Raw genomic sequence first — 17,343 nt, forward strand, 5'->3', positions numbered from 1 at the left:
AACACACATTATTGCAGTAAGGTGGAGTTTGAGAATAAAACTAACAACTTCATACTCCTGCGTTAAGGATCTCATTGCAAAATCAAAAAGTTGTCATGTGAATGTTAGTGGATGTTGCAAAATTAGAAATGGAACATTTCTATGAGAATTCATCAGAGAATTTTTGACTTAACTACTTTTCCCACAGTATGCCTGAAATACTTCTGGTCAATATTGGTGTAAGATGTGTAGAGTAATTCATGGCAGAGCCTTACAGGCTTACGCATTATGCATCTCTACCCATATACTTCTTTGATTAAAAAAACCCACAATTATGACAGGGAATGAAGGGCACTAATTCCATTTAAAAATTCAATATCCCATTAAAAGGCTTTAAAGTGAATTTCCATTCCTGTTGAAATCAGTATGATTTGATTTTAAAATAAATAGGATTTTACTAAAAAATACGTATCAGCTTTGAGATGAATGGAATAAAAGAAAACTCCATATATGAGAATGGGTTCTTAATTTGGTAGCTCCTAAACTGTAAAATAAATAATATAGGGTGTAAACCAACTGCAGTAAAAGATCTCTGTTAGTCCATTGGACTAGCCTGGTTCAGCTGTGCTCAGTTTTATAACCATGTTTCACCGTCAGTGCTAAGTTGAGGCTCGTGGTCAATGATGCATGATTCCCCACACTAATGATCATGTGGCCACTTTAGGATAGATTGAGTGAGCAGCTGTAGGTTGCTAGACAAAATATAGCTTTGATTTAAAAAGAAAGATTCTGATGTAAAAATTACTTTCATATATCTAAAGAATTATCTATGAAAAGTATTCCTTGTGTCACTTAATTAGAGTGAAAACTTTGCAACAGGGAGTAAATTGTTACATCCACACAGTTTTTACCAAAGAAGGAAAAATGTGGAGTTCTCAGTCAGGTGAAAATAATCAGTCAGGACCTGACAAATAAAGGACTGTTGACCAAGGTTCATAGGTAAAAAAAAAGAAAACATTAAGAAAACTTGGAACCAAAACAACTAAATCACAAATTCAAGAGAAAACAGGATTGTGAAAAAAGCAGTGTTGCTACTAAGGCAAATGTGCTGAAAAATTAGTCTGGGCCAGAGCAAATGGGACCTTTGCCTGCTCAAGGAGGCACAAGAGAATCATTAATGCCTAAACACTCACTTAAAATTCCCTGGGAAGCAATTTATAGAGCACACCGCATGCTCTCCTCCTCTCCTTTTAGGGAAGCCATGTGGAGTAGATAATCCTGGAGCCTTCTCATGCCAAGGAGCAAAAAGAAACATTACTCTGTATCTGCTGTATTTAAGGTATTCTGGGAGAATAAGAAAAAATGAGGAGAGAACAGAAATATGTTTCACGTTAATACCAGAATTCCCAAGACATCCCAGTTTCACCCTTTTTAAAGATATTTCTGGAAAATTAATAACATCTTTTAATGGCTTGAACAATTTTACAGCTGTCAAGATAATGAGAGCTATAGGGGTTGTTATAATGACAGAGGTCCCTCACTTTCTACATTTGTGTTTGGGAGCATTGGAAAGATTGATCCCATTTCCATTTAAATATCTGATTGAGAGGTCCAGGTTCTGATAATACCCAGAGAGATATCATTTCAAAAAAAATGATGCAGATTTCACATTCTAATCCAATGACTGGGTTTTGTATGCAACAAGAATGTGTTACTGTTGCCAGATAATGGAATCTAAGTGATTGACTTCTACGCTTTGAATCCAAATACTGTGTTTTCTTCTACTAACAACCTAGGTGATCAAAACATTTCATGGAATTTACTCCTGCCACCTACAGCAAAATATGCTGGTGTTGTTTGAACAATTTTCTTAAAGCACACTGATATTTGAGGAAATCCTTTGATTTAACTTTTCATTGAGTTGCAGAGAGCAGCCCTGAAGAAGATGACTTGGAGGTACTGGTGGATGAGAACCTTAACGGGAGCCAGCAATGTGGCCTTGCAGCCCAGAAGGCCGACCATATCCTGCATCTAAAGAAATGCAGCCAGCAGGTCGAGAGAGGTGATTCCCCCCTCTGTTCCGCTCTTGTGAGTCCTCACTTGGAGTATTGTGTTCAGTTCTGCAGTCCTCAGCACAGGAAGATCATCTATATGTTGGAGTGAGTCTAGAGAAGGCCTTGAAAATGATCAGAAGGCTGTAGCACTTCCCATATGAGGACAGGATGAGAGAGTTGGGCTTGTTTAGCCTAGAGAAGACTCCAGAAGGACCTTATAGCAGCATTCCAGTACTTAAAGGGGTCTACAGGATAGTAGCGGAGGTACTCTTTATAAGGGAGGGCAGGGATAGGTCAAGAGAGAATGGTTTTGAGATGAAAGAGGGGAGATTTAGATTAGAAATAGGAAGAAATATTTTACTGCAAGGGTGGTGAGGCACTGGCACAGGTTGTGCAGAGGAATTGTGGATGCCTGCTGCTTGGAAGTGTTCAAGGCCAGGTTGGATGGGGCCTTAAGCAGCCTGATCTAGTGGGAACTAGATGATCTTTAAGAACCCTTCCAATCCAAGCCATTCTAGGAGTCTATGCTTCTGCTGCATCACAAACATCAAGGAGTAGTCCATGCCAGTTAAATCACCAGCAGGAAGAAGAAACATCAGCTTCTTGAGTTTGATGTTTTATGCCAAACTCAAATATCTCAAGAAAAGTTACCTGATTTTTAGTAGTGTTTTTCTTCCTGAACATTTGCCTATGCATATATGTAAGCATCTCAACTGAGATATATGCTAATGAAAGTATGGAAGCCTGCTTTGTAATTTTAAAGCATTGTTAACAGGTAAGTAAGGGTTAAATTCATTATAGTTACAAAAAATCTTCTGGAAACTCAGGGTACAGGAAGCCCAGAAGATGCCTCATAATTACTCCTTTCTGTGTCTTTCTGCTGATATTGTATAATAGACAATACTCATTAACTGCAGTCTAAACTGTAGATCATAGTACCTGGCACAAGTCATTCTTATCCCTTATTGGCTCTACAACAGTTTGGAAATGAAATAAAAATAACATTCTCCTTTCTCTTCTCATAAATCTATGGTAAATTCTCATTAGTTTTTATTTTGCATGTCAGATAAAATGTGGATGAGACTCAAGGGTGCTTGTAGTCCCAGACAATGCTTTAGTTTCATTAAAACTATTTGCGTCTGTTAAGATGCATGTAAAGCTTACTTGATTTTTATTTTTTTTTCTTTCCGAAATTCTTGGCACTACACCAAAGTGATGGAATTTAGAGTTCTGACCCTTAAGAAACCTGTCAGCAAACTAAGGATGTAATTTGCTTAGGGGTTATTATAACTCTGAAAAGGCTGAGTTAGATTTAACCTGATATGGTTTGAATGGGTTTACAATTGCATAGAAAAACAAAGATAAATTAATGGCTCATATTTTTTAACGTAGGCATCTGAGATTTATTTACATCAGCACCAGAAGTTAAACAAAGCTCTGTGTGTGCAGAACATCTATCTATTCTCAACAGGTAAGTCTTGTCGAAGACCTGGATGTTCAGCTGTTAAGCTCATATGATTCCTCATGAGTTCCTATTTGGGTTTGAAACTTAAATGATCTGGAAATCAGCCAGGAATTAGCATGGGTTAAGAACTAAACAAAACAAAGCAAAAGTTTCTGGAAGTTACTTCTAAGGTGATGGACATGTTCTCTGAATTTAAAATAGAACAAAGCTTGCTTAATTGTGTTGACTGGATCTGAAATACCACGAATCCTACGCCTTCCGCATAATTCTGGCAGATTGATATTCTGTCCTAGCCAAATCTCAGCTGTACTAAAGAAATAAAACATGTAAGAGAAAACATTATTTCAAGGAGTCTGTCAATTTTTCACTTGTCAGTAAATGCACAGGTGAAAACTTAAGTGTTTTTTCGGTTGTTCAAAAGCAGTTTATCATCAAAAAGATAAAGAAAGGAGAGTCTATTTTTCTCTAGCGCTGAATCTGTATCTTGTGAATAAACTTTTGACAACGTTTCAGTTTATGTTAAAGTGATGAAAATTCTGTGCTTAAATTCTATGCAATATGTGGCTCATGGAAAAAGGAAGAGAGTGAAAGTGGGAGATATGTTGACAGACAAATCATAGACTTCACCTAGAAGTGCGGGTCTCTTCTTGTGATTTCTGTCAAAAGAGTTTATTAAATTTCCTACCAAGACTCTGTTACCCATGGCTAATTGCAAGAATTTACTGCTGAATGACTAAATGAATTTTGAAAATTTCGTCTGAGTTTGAGGACAAGTACTCTTTTAGTACTTTTAGTAGTACTCTTTTAGTACTACAGCTTAGAAGCAATAATTAAAGAAAACTAAACAGCAAAAGCAGAACAAATTGTAAATGAGAAATGTAGCCCAACAGAACTCTAGCAAACAGTGTTATAGGCAAGCCCTCAGCCAGACAGTCTCTGACAAAACACTTTCCCAACTGTTCATCAACTATGTACTTTTCTGCCAAGGCACATGAAATCGTTCATTATAAATAAGTGCCTTTATCTATTGGCAAAGCTATTGAGAACGTAGGTGGGGTTACCGGACTATGTCCTACAAGTCAGAAGGGTCCAAGTCCCCATGAGAGGTGAGGCTGAGGTTGGGTGGACGGCCCTTCTTGTTCCTTGATGTGCTCTCCTTTTTCGAACCCACCACTTTGACCTCTCTCAGCCTTTCTTCCTTGGGAAGTCCCCTCAAGCTATGTTTCTCATGTAACCTAATCTGCTTTTCTGGGTATACGCCTCTTTTCGCATAACAACATTTCATCAAAACATATTTCTAATTAATATGTTCTGGATTTGATCTCATCTTAGAGAAGAAGTCCAGCTAATATAAGTTGGAGGAGGCTCAATTTCTGTTGTGTTCTTTTCTGTTAAGAATGTACCAAGACCTTGTGAAACAATCAAATAAAGTGATTTGTCTCTGACAGTCACAAGCCTTTAAGAAGCTGTTCAGTTCATTAAAAGCACCTTGGAATATGTTGTGCTCTGGGAGACAACAAAAGGCGTAAACCCTATTAGCTGCAGATGAGCAATTTCTTTTCAAAAATCAGGATATTAGAAACAAGATTTGGAAATCTTTTTTGCTCTGTGCCACCAGCAGTTCCTTCTCATACACTTGAGAAGGATTATCTGAGTGATGTTGCTTTCACAGTTGAGTGTTTCAAAGATGTCAACAGAGTACACCATAGCCAAGGCAGGCAATCTACAACTCATTTGCTCTATCAAGAGAGTCATGTTCTTTAATGGCATTTTCCTCTCATGCAGTGGTGTAACATATTTTGCTCACTTTCCAAAGCTGGAAAACTTGTAGAGAATAGCTGGGACTGCACAAGTGCATCTGCTTGAGGAGCAGTTTTGTAGAGAATTGATGCTGCCTTTGAGTTGGTATTTTCCACCGGGGAAGTATTCATGACTAGTGATTTTAATTAACACAAGCCAAGTAAAAAAGTGAATTGGAAAAAATATGGATGTGTTTTGTTTAACGGTAATTTCTACAAGCCCAAATTGACCTAGTTTCCCTTTACCTCAGGCACTGCACACTTAAGCTGGGTCTATGCTGTTAAACTAGACAGTCAGGGCTGGACCTGCAACCTTCTATAGTGACCAGCAGTTAGCACCCTCCCTGGACCATGAGCAAAATCAGTTTTCCTCCATGTCATTTTTCTCTTTCTCAGACAAATGGTCAGAGATGCTTCAAGTAATATCACAGGTCAGAGAGTGTTCCTAGTAGGTGGTATGGGTGAAGACATACTTTTATTCATTTGGAAGAAATTTTAGCCATATGGCCATGAAATGAATCATGCCACTTGCTTTCAGGGCCAAGAAACAGGTCTTGGTCTATTTGTCATGCTTGTGTTGATGTATCCTTGTGTAATAAGAGAAAGGGTTTGCCTTTTAATACTTGTAATCTCAACGGAAAAAAAAATCAAAAAAGGAAAAATCAAAGAAATATTATTATTTCCCAGATGGTACAGTGAGATTAAAGACATGTTTACTTAGAGCAATGGAACATTATGCAGACATCCTTAAACTAGTGCTGACCTGTGGTTAATACATGTTGACAGCAATAATGGGTAGAATATCTTTGTTGGCCCATCAGACTTTAGAAATTGGCTCAAATTCCATATAACCCAAAGACCACTGGAAAAATAGCCAATAAGAGTAGCAAAAAGCTGACAAGAGAAGCAAAAAGAGGAAGGCTTTTTAACTGGTTTTCAGGGCTCTCTTATTTTAGTCTTTATCGGTTAGTTAGAAACCTGGACCATGAATTAGAAAGTAGCAGAAGTGCTTGAGGTCCTTAGTGAAATCCTCCAACCTTGGTTTTTGCAGGGTATAACAGGTCTCTTTAGATATGGATGCAACATCTCATTAATGTAATGATAATTTCAGCAAAGTTCATAGCCGTTCCCGCATTGGTCGTAGCCATCTTCATGTTAATAGCATTATGTTATGAGTGGGGAATTGAGACACAGAAAAACTTCAGTGACTTCGTCAAAGTTGGAGAGAAAGTCTAGACTGGAACAGGAGACCTGGGTGGAAGACATCAATTAAAGCCCATTGTGTTCACTATGGGGCCATCTATCCTCTAAAGGGATTTGTGACCTGGGTCTATGGTAGTTCTAATATGAACAGTACTTTGATTTTTTGCTCCTTACGTTGACAACTCATAGTTTGTCCCAAAAACCTTTTGGCTGAAGACTCGTTCTGTATCTTGATTATCCACCCAGCGGAATACTTGTGACTAAATTTATCTGCCTTTTAAGTTGTTTTTAAATTGCCTTTAGTGTGTGATGTTTCCTTATCTTGGACGAGAGAAAGGAAAAAGGAAGGAGTCTATTTCTGCCATCTCTTTCCTTCTGCAAGACATTCTCCTCCCCCTTCCCTTCTCCCTGCCTCCCAAATCTTTTGTTAATTTAAAATTAGCCCTTTGAGATGTTCTTGGGAAAAATCAAGCTCCACACAGTGAGCAAGTCCCTGTGGAGAGGGCTGTTGCAGTAAACATGGTGAAGAATCTCAGTGAGTCACCTGGCCGGCCTTTCCCCACTGCGTAAGGAAGAGCAGCGTAGGAAGCTCATAAAGAAACAAGCCACCACCATCAGGGAATCCATGCAGGATACTTGAACAAAATGATTTCCCATCCTATCCAGGCCTTCTATCAGTTATTCACTGCAAACGTCAGAACAGGTCGTTATTAGTGGGAATTAGATACATGGCTCTGACCTCATTGCTATTGTTTGACCAAAGGAAGGATTCAAAACCAGACTTGGGGCCAAAAGTAAGTTCTGAAATGCCTTTTTTAATATTCACATTCTCTTACTCTATGCTTTTGTCTTTTTTTTTTTAATTTTTTTTTTAATTTTATTTCCCTTACAGCTAATTTTGAGTGACACCCACTGGCCAAAGCTCAATTGTAATAAATCCCTGGTGCTCATCATTGGCTTGTAGAGAAGGTATTGGCTTGCAGAACAGTCTGATATAGCTGTCTACACACACATGCTGTTCAGGTCATCCACCCAGAAATGCTTAGGAGCACTGTTGCATCCAGAAATGCCTCTGTTTCAGCCTGTCACTGTAAAGGCTTTGTAAGAGGGATGCTATAGACAAGCCATTCTTTGTCAGCCTTTTGATGAGGAAAATAGAAGCTTGTAGGATGTTTTATTCATACCACCTGTCATGTTTTTTCACAGAAGCTGTGTGAAACAGGAAGAAAAAAAAATACAGAAAGCAACCTTTCTTGGCAACTTTATTATGTGTTTTGTTGATGTACAGTGGAACACATGCGTGGAGGGTTTGCTTTGCAGGAGAGGAGGATGACAAATGACAGCAGCCTGTTTTGAGGGCTTTGCTGGTTGGAAGGTTTACAGGAGCTACTGACATCTCTGTGGAGACAGAGGGGAAAGACTATGCATCTGTGAACAGAGAGGACAAATACATTTAAGTCAGGGAGTGGTATGTGGGCAGTTTGGAAGATAAACTTCTTTCCCATTTCCTTTCTTTTCCCACTTTTCCATACGTTGATCAGTCCAGATTTTAAGAATTTCTAGCTGTATGGTAGTGATGAGGTACAGTTGGATTCCATGATCTCAAAGGTCTTTTCCAACCTAGCAATTCTATGATTCTGTGAATCCCAAACCTCACCTTCCTAATACTGCAGTCTTGTAGATAGTGCTTGCTGTGAAATGCTGATTGCTTAAATATTCCAAACAAACAGCTTCACTACATTAGTAAGCTCCTGTTTGCAATGAGTAAATGGAAATTTAACTCTGAATTCTTCATGTGCACTGTAAATGAGAGGAATCTGGTGCCACATCACGTGTTTTCTGCTCCCTCTCTACCTCACCAAACAGAAAACTTTTCTTCAGCTGAGTTTGGATGTTTTCTTGGTGCTTTAGAATTGTGTGTTTTTATGGCCTAGGCACAATCATCATGAAGTAAAAATGATAAGCGATAGGTCTGAAATTTCATACAGAATAGAGCAATGGAGCATAACCAGGATATTTCATATTACATTTTCATCTTATGATTTCCTAGACTTCTTTTACATTTACGTTTTTAAAGCACCCACAAATTCATTTTCAAAAATATACCCCAAAACAAACAAAAAAGGCAGATGTCACCCATCAGAACTGTAATGACAGTCTTCAAATCAAAGATTAATCAACATGAATAAATAATAGTGCTCAGAAGTTGAGCATATGTACACTATCAGGATAGTATTTTCTGATTTTTTTTTTTAGAATTCCTTCATTTCCAGAGAATTTTGCAACTTTAACATTTCAGAATACCAGTCAAATATGAAGAAGAGAAATTAATAGAAAACCATGTCTGAAATGAAAGAATAATGAAGAAATAAAGAACAGTGAATTGTCGTTCTGAAGTAACCAAACAAGTGAACAAACATAAAGACAAAACCCAAAAGGCTTCATAGGCTTAGACCTTGCAGTGATGAGAACATACTAACGTATCATTCTTGCTTGAATTTGAGTGACCTTTATAGACTTCTATATTTATGTGTACAACAAAGGGATCAAATTCTGGCAGAGTAACGAAATGCAGAACTCAGCTGTCTAGGGCTGATTTGCACCATATTTCCATTGTGATGACAAACAAAATATGGATTTCTATCTAAAAAAAAATAGCTGTACACTAAAATAATTCTCCTTTTCCTTTCCATGTATGGTGGAAACAGGACAAGTAATATCTTGGTGTTTCATTTCCCTCTTTACAGGGAAGAGCAGTTTCCAGGTGTTATTAGGATGATATTGGTATTCAACCAGGCCAGTCTGAATGAGGTCTTGAGCAGCCAGGTCTAGTGAGAGGTGTCCCTGCCCACGGCAGGGGAGTTGAAACTAGATGATCTTTAAGGTCCACCCCAACTCAAACCATTCTGTGACTGTATGATTCTATGGTTGTATGATTCTATGATATGGTGCAAATGTTAAGATTGCTCAAGTATTTTAAAGGGACTTTTTCCTCAGCTTTCTAAAGATATGGTTTCCTTATGGTTAGTGTGATTAAGTTTTGCTGCCCAGAACTGTACAGCCCTTTATAAGGCAACAAGGAAATGCCTTCATTTTATATTGGGAAACAGATCCTAACTTTTCCTCTCTTTCACATTTTGCTTAGAGTATAGTTTCCATAATCTTTTCAGGATTCCAAGAAGAATACTTTTTCCTTAAAGTCTCTTAGAAGCCATATTCTGGTTTCTCCAAGACTCATGACCCTATACAGGGTAATTTAATATGATGAATGTTACGCTTTTGAGGTTCAAGACAAAACACAGGCGAACAGATGAAGCTGTGACTACCAAAGGCACCACCAAATGTTGGCAGAAGTCCCCGTAGATTTTTAAAGTTGCTGTTCATAGCTGAAAACAGGAATGGGAAGGAAAAAAAAAAAAAGAAAAAAGCCCAGGACATTTGTAGGAGCATCTTGAAGATTGCAGGGAAAACTGCAATGGGATGTGAAATCAAACCATATAGCTACAAACAGTAGTTATGGCTTATTATGGAAAATCATTATAGGCGGTCATTCAAACTGGATAAACCTCAGGAACAACTTGTGGAATGAAATTATGTATTCCACTAGTGAAGTTTTTTGCTTTTTTTTTTTTTTTTAACCCCAGAGAGCATTTTAAAATGCTTTAGTTTTTTTACCTTGACTTAAGTAAAAACTTAATTATGTTTCCCTTGGCTACATCTGGGCATGTCCACAAAATATGGGATGAGCATGAGATAAAAGCATACATGGTAGGTAAGCATGTTAACATTTCATATAACTCATAAATCCTGAGGAAGGTCAGGTTATAACATTGACTTGAAAATTATTGAGGGAAAAGGGTAACTTTTGCTTTTAAGCTTAATGCTTAATGCTTTTAAGCTTAATGCTTTTAAGCTTTTCTTTGCCAACACTTTTCTGAATAGGTGGTATAAACTGATATGGTCACATGAATTCCAGAGGAGTTAGCAAGTTCAATAACTGTAAGGATAAACTAAAAGAGACTATTTTAATCATGTGGCTTGAATGCTTCCTAACCCAGACTGGCATATCTAAGCCAGTAATTCCTGTGGTAAGTTTAATAACATCTGGTTGAGATAACCCAAGTGTTTCTTAACTGTGTTTCTTGAGAGGCCTCTTTGTCTTAAAGTTTTTGTCTTATCAGTATATGTTATTATATGAAATATTCTTGTTTTATCAATAGAATAATGGAAGGAATTTTCAGGGATGTCTGAGGCAGACAAGCTGACTGAATTTCAGCAGACAAAAGAGATTAATCTCTGACTTGAGCAACATGAAGAGCTTTGCTGTGTGTTTATCAAAGGGTGTCTCCACAATCATAGAAATGAGGAGGTGGATATTGAGGAAGATCTCCTCTCAAGCCTTACAAATTTGCATGGAGTGTTCATTTTCCATCCCTAGGAAAATCTAATGCGTGATGAGAATATGAGCCTGGCTTGCAAAGTAGGAACAGTACGTTCTGCGCTGTTCAACACTCAGCTCCCTCTTGTTTGCTTCATGTTATCAGCACACGGACTTTGGTTTCAAGACGCTCAAAATTAATCATTCTGCAAGAAAACAGTCTGGACATAGATGCTTGCAATGTTTTCTTCAGAGGGTGGGTTTGCTTTGGAGGCCAAGTAAAGCCTATCCAAGCAGCTGCCAGAGCTGATAGATACAAAGCAATTGCAAGAATGTCCAGAAATGTTTCATTGTTCTTTAGTGGTTTAAACAAATGGATACAGGATGAACTCCAGGTTGTGCTGGGTGGGGCCAGTGCCCAAAATGAGGGAGTTTGAAAATATATGTGCCTTTTTTAAAGTAATTTTGTTATTATTTCCTGTGTTTCTGCATTACTGGTTGATGGAGAATCCCAAGAATATAATAACTTTATGTTTTTTGTGCTGTCGTTCAAAGAAATTATTCAAATTCAGAAATGGGTTTCAGAAAGTATTTGAATGAAATTGAACTCTAGTGGGCATAAATTACTTTACTCTGTCACAGTTTATCTCCAGCTCTCTTATATTTCATCAGCTATAACTGTGCAATTGTACTCTCAACTCCCTATGCCTCCTCCCCAGGGAAAGGGGAAAGAAAAATGAGACGAAAGAGACTTGGATTGGAAACTAAAACTATAGCTTTATTGAAACTATGATAATAATAATAACACTATTAATAATAATGATGAAAATAATTAGAAAGTAAAAAAATGTATACAAATACATGAGGTGGTGCACCCACCCTACCCCTCAATGACTATACATCACCACAAATAGTGTAGAGCAGACACAAGGTCCACGACTAGGGAGGAACTGGACTCAGGAACAGATGGATCAGGAATCAGGAGCAACCAGGCAGACAAGGTCCTCTCTGGATGTCAACCATCGCAGAAGAGAGCGAGACCCTCATGATGTCTCAATTTAATAGAATCGTAGAATGGTTTGTGTTGGAAGGGACCTTAAAGATCATCTGGTTCCAACAATTTCATACTGAGTACATTGTATATGGGATGGAATGCTCTGTTGGTCAGTTTAGTGTCAACTCCTTACAGGTGCATCCGCTTTTCCACCAGCTTGAGAACGGCCTTGGTTGCTATAGGAATAGGTATAAGCATTGGCCTTTTTGCATACCAATACCCCGCGTTATCACTTTGGGAGAACATTGTCTCAAAAACATGCAATTAATTTTCAGAGGAAGAAGTTACTTACAGCAACTGAGTTCTTACCAGCTCTAATTCAGCTCAAACTGCAACACTCTGTTACAGTGATTGCTAAAAGTGCAACTGATACCAAAAAAAAAAAGAGATTATTTCTGTCACAGAATATTAACTAGGCATGTAGTGTTGTCTATTGTATTTGAAGATTAAATGGGCCAATGCATAAGGACACACTATGTGAGTGCTTCATATAGATACCAGCATTTTCCATTCACATCCTGTAAGCTGAATAGGTTTCACACCAGACTCGTTTCTGGAAAAAATGCCCCTTCCAGTAGATAGATTGAGTTAGAAAAGAAGTGGGAAGAAAAGTTGTAAACCAGGAATTTCTCACATACATAAACTACATGGGAAATAGAAGTATTTTTTCCCTCTGTTGTGCTCTGGGAATTAATTTTCACGAATATTTATTCACAGAACTAGAAAAATAACAATGACCAATGATGAATGGAGAATCAGGTATTTAAAAATTACGGATGTTACAAAAGATATTGCCAGCTCAGAAATTCAGGTTCCAAATCTGTATAGAAACCAGCCAGCTGGCTGTGCCATTGAAGCCAATGGTGTTGCACATGTGGAAAATCAAAGACTTCGAGTACGAAACAGTGGTAATTGGGGTAAGTATTAGTTCTAAATAAATGAAAAAGCATTCCTTTACCCCACTGAGGCAGCATCAGGCCGTTAGGCAGATTAGTTAAGTGTTGACGGTGGTACCAGGAGACTAAGGGTAGCTTGCTGATAGAGTATAACAGTGATAGATGGTGCCAGTTATTACAATTCTAGCTTGGCCAAGTATTACTTAAATAGGACGTTGAGGTCCTATGTCAGTCAGCTCATTCCCTGCTATTTTAAATGGTATTTGCAACTTTCTTATGTGGTTCTGGTGTTGTTGAAAAGGAATGCAATGACTCCACAACCTGCAGTATGAAATATTATACTTTATTTTGACCTTTTGAGAAGGACCTTTTGTTTTGGGGGAGTTTTTTTTGGTCTGGCTTATTCTGTGGAAAAAAAGAGACTAAAAAAAATTAAAGAAAGAAACAGTGACTATGAAAAATGAGACTCTCTGAGGTATTTGCCATGTTAGAGAAAAGAGTCCTTTCTCCACCTCACATTTTGTTCTTTCTGGGCCAGCTTGTTTCCTTCCACCGCCTTGTTCTGAAGATGTTTCCATCACATTAAGCAGGCACAGGAAAATCACCTAAATAAGGTAGAATCAAGTGCTGGCACGGGGAAAGTGCTTCTTTGACAGTCTTGTTTGTCTGTGGCTATGTTTGTAAAGCAATGTGCATCCCTCTTTAGCTTGAATTTACATGGGAAAAGGCTATATACTTCTTGAAGTCTGAGATGGAAATGTCTATCTTCTATCAGTATTACAACATGCTGCCAATGTTTCAAGTATTCGTTACAGCTGTGTCACCTGGATCAATATTTTCTTGATGGAAACACACTCTTCCACCTCTGTGTCTAAGGATCTCAAATTTCCTGTAAAGTTGATTGTAACAGAGACACTGTGGGGGAGAGAGTTATTCATGTCACCTAATTTTAGGCATCAAAGTTTGACACAAAACTTAGCACTTTAGGCTCCATGAAATTACCCCTATTCAAAGGAGAGGAATGAGTGATTGATAACAGCCTCTGGAGGAGGTGTTCTTTACATCCACCGTCTAGGAGACAAATCACATACCTATTATCCTCTTCCCATAATAATTAGCCCTTAGGGAATACAGTATAGAGATCTGAAGCCCAATAAAAGCAAATGCTGAGGAAGAGATTTAGTTTTTGCAAAGATGATAACTTCCCTGACAGTACTATTTATCTTCTGCTGGCATTGGATTGGACCTAGTCTCACTGAATCAAGCATTTGATAGCTCAGGGAATTACAACTCAAAGATGCTTTTGAACAGGTTTTCTCCTACATTACAGGAGCAGAGGGAATCAGTACAGTCTTATGGAGGATTTCTGAGGTATGCTAAGCATGTTACTTCTTACAACGGCTGAGTAAAGAACAGCCAGACCTCTCTGTGTCTGGCATAAATTCTTCTGGTTGATACATGAGGCCTGGTTGTTCAGGTTGCGGTGCTGTGACCAGATTGTATGCACTGTGAAAGCTGGATATTTGGTCAAGCAGAGCGAAAGAATTTTAGTAAGAAAACTTTCCTTCCCCTGGGCTGTGCTTAATGCAGCAGGTCCTGTGCCTGTAATGATGTCTTAAGAGCCTCAATGATTCCTCTTCTTTCTGCTTCCTCTAGCAAAAATATATTATGTCTCAAGTAACTCATCTGTCTTTAGTTATCCAGTAGGAGTGGCTTCCTTTGAGATTTATCATTCTCCACATCTGCTTCAGTGACCACTGCAGTCCCACCTGGCCATGAAGACTCCTCTAACTTTCAGTGAAGCCAGCAGGATCCATTTCATGGCCTTCAGTGGCCAGCTTTGATTAGCCTCTGAAGACCAAAAGACAAACATGAACAAAAATGCTAACATACTATCCTGTTACCAATACAGAGTGAAGCATCAGGAAGGCATTTATTTCACATTAAGGATAAAACTGTCAGAGAAGCCACAATCATTAAATCTGACAGGACATTAACCTCTAGAAATAACTTGGAGGATGTTGTCAGAGGAATCCCAAGACTGAAATATAAATTACATTGAAACACTGCCTATTCAATGATAAGTTAATGCTTAGAAATACATTATCTGTGCGGTTTCCTCAGTCTGATGAGTCCTGAAGCAATTCCATATAAAAATGTAGCTTCTTTACTAAGCTTTTTTTTCGTCTGATGTCCATCCCACTCTTGGAATGTTTTTCAATAAACGCACAGAAAAGAACTGGAAAAACATCAGAAGGTGATTCATAGGCAAAGCCCACATGCAGTAGGTATGCAAACTTGTTTGTTGAGCAAAGACACTGCCCTTGGGTATCTGGTTGCAGACCAGGGCCTGGAGATAGGAAGGTCAACAGGGGTGCACTGGGAAGAAAGCTTGGAAAAAAGAAAAATGTTGTTGCCTGCTTCATCAGTTTTGACTCTTTTCAAGCTTGTTTTTCAGAATATTCCTCTTGAAATTAATAAAGCATTAATGAACTAGGTATTTGTTAATGGCAGGGCATAACCCTTTGCAGCAGGGGTACAGGCTGTTAATCGCTTCTCCACTTGCACATATCATGGGCCAAGGGGACAGGTTACTTATTTTGACCTGGTTTTGGAAATTGCATGAACTGCTCTATAACTCCCAGCTCTCACTTGTGACTGATAAAAAACTGCTGAAAAGCACTGTAAAAGGTCTATGTTTTGACCCCTTGAGATCATCACAGTATCAGAAACTGTAGAGATAGGAAAGGAGTATTAAATGATCCAGTTCCTTACCAGTAAAGTGTTCATTTCCAATGCACACCTGTTAGTTTTGAAAAACCTCCAGTGCAGTATTTCAAGAAATTATAGAATCATAGAATCATTACAGTTGGAAATAAACTCTGAGATCATCAAGTCCAACCATCAACACAATACCAACATGCTTACTAAACCATGTCCTGAAGTGCCACATCAGGACAGGCTGAGAGAGTTGGGGTTGTTCAGCCTGGAGAAGAGAAGGCTCTGAGGAGACCTTATAGTGACCTTCCAGTACTTGAAGGGGCCTACAAGAAAGCTGGGGAGTGACTTTTTATGAAGTCATGTAGTGATAGGACAAGGGGCAGTGGCTATAAATTGGAGAGGGGCAGATTTAGACTAGACATAAGGAGGAATTTCATGATGAGAGTGGTGAGGCACTGGCACAGGTTGCCCAGGGAAGTTGTGGCTGCCCCATCCCTGGAGGTGTTCAAGGCCAGGCTGGATGGGGCCTTAGGCAGCCTGATCTAGTGAGAGGTGTCCCTGCAGGGGACTTGGGGACCCTCAGGGTTTAGAATTAGATGATCTTTATGATCCCTTCCAACAGTAACTATTCTATAATTCCATGATACTACGATCCACACCATTTTTGAACACAAATTATGTCCTCATCACTTCCTTGGGGGAGTTACTATATAATAGGCCTTGTTGGGAAGTTTTCCCTTCCACCTAGATAATTTATCCTAGATTTTCTCTTCCTGAGGGGGGGTGTGTGTATGCGTGTGCATTCATATACATGTGTACAAATGTATTTTACCAGTTCTCTTGCTGAGTTTGTTGTGGGTTATTTTAAGTCTAGGTCTATGGTGATGTGGCACTATCAATAGAAAGCACCCAAGATGAATTTTCTAAGTTTGAACAGTATTAAGTTGTCAGAAAATTATGAATAAATTCTACAAAAACTACCCTATGGAGACAGCAGAAAAGGAAAACACCTTGAGTGCTAATGACACAGTTTATTTCTCATGTGTATAACACATTTAGCAGTTGGCTTCATATTCTTCACAGATTTCACTTCAACAGAAATGTCAGAAACTGTGTCATGGCTGGGAATCTTAGATTAATGTACTTTCCTGTATGACAATTCACATGAAATACCAAAGGGCAAAAGGTGAAATGAGACATAAATTTAAAGCAAAAAAATGCTTGTTCTATGAGAGGTGGACTGGTTTGCACTAATCATGTTTGTGTATGTTTTCCCCTCTCATCTGTTTTCCCCAATGAGTAGGTTTCGTGATGTCTAGAAAAGCAGTTAAAGTTCGCTAAGAGGACTTCTATACTCAGCTGCCTATTTTAATAAGTGTTTTTAAAATTTACCATCTCTGAGTTTTTTACCCCTTCTTTTAAAATTGGTTGAAACTGTCCAAGATCTATTTAAATGAGCAAAACCACATGCACATATATTTATACACACTCATATGAAGTAAAATATACCTAAAGAAGAAACGAGTGAAATGGATTTAAAGGCTCCCTTTTGTCTACCTTGTGGCAAATCATAGTGCACAGACCTAAAACCCGAGATTCACTAAAAAAGCGGTTTCAAAGAATGATGTTTTACAGCTCGTATTATAATCAATCCTATCTCATTGCAGCAGTGAAGGCCATGACAAAAACACAAACAAGACAAGTGACCCGCAGGTAAGAGAAAAGTCGTGTTCAAACTTGTACAGCTTCCAACATCTGTCCTCTCAGTGTGCTCCTCATACCTTGTCTGTTCAG

Source organism: Cuculus canorus, chromosome 2 (assembly GCF_017976375.1).
Source record: "Cuculus canorus isolate bCucCan1 chromosome 2, bCucCan1.pri, whole genome shotgun sequence".
NCBI lineage: Eukaryota > Metazoa > Chordata > Aves > Cuculiformes > Cuculidae > Cuculus > Cuculus canorus.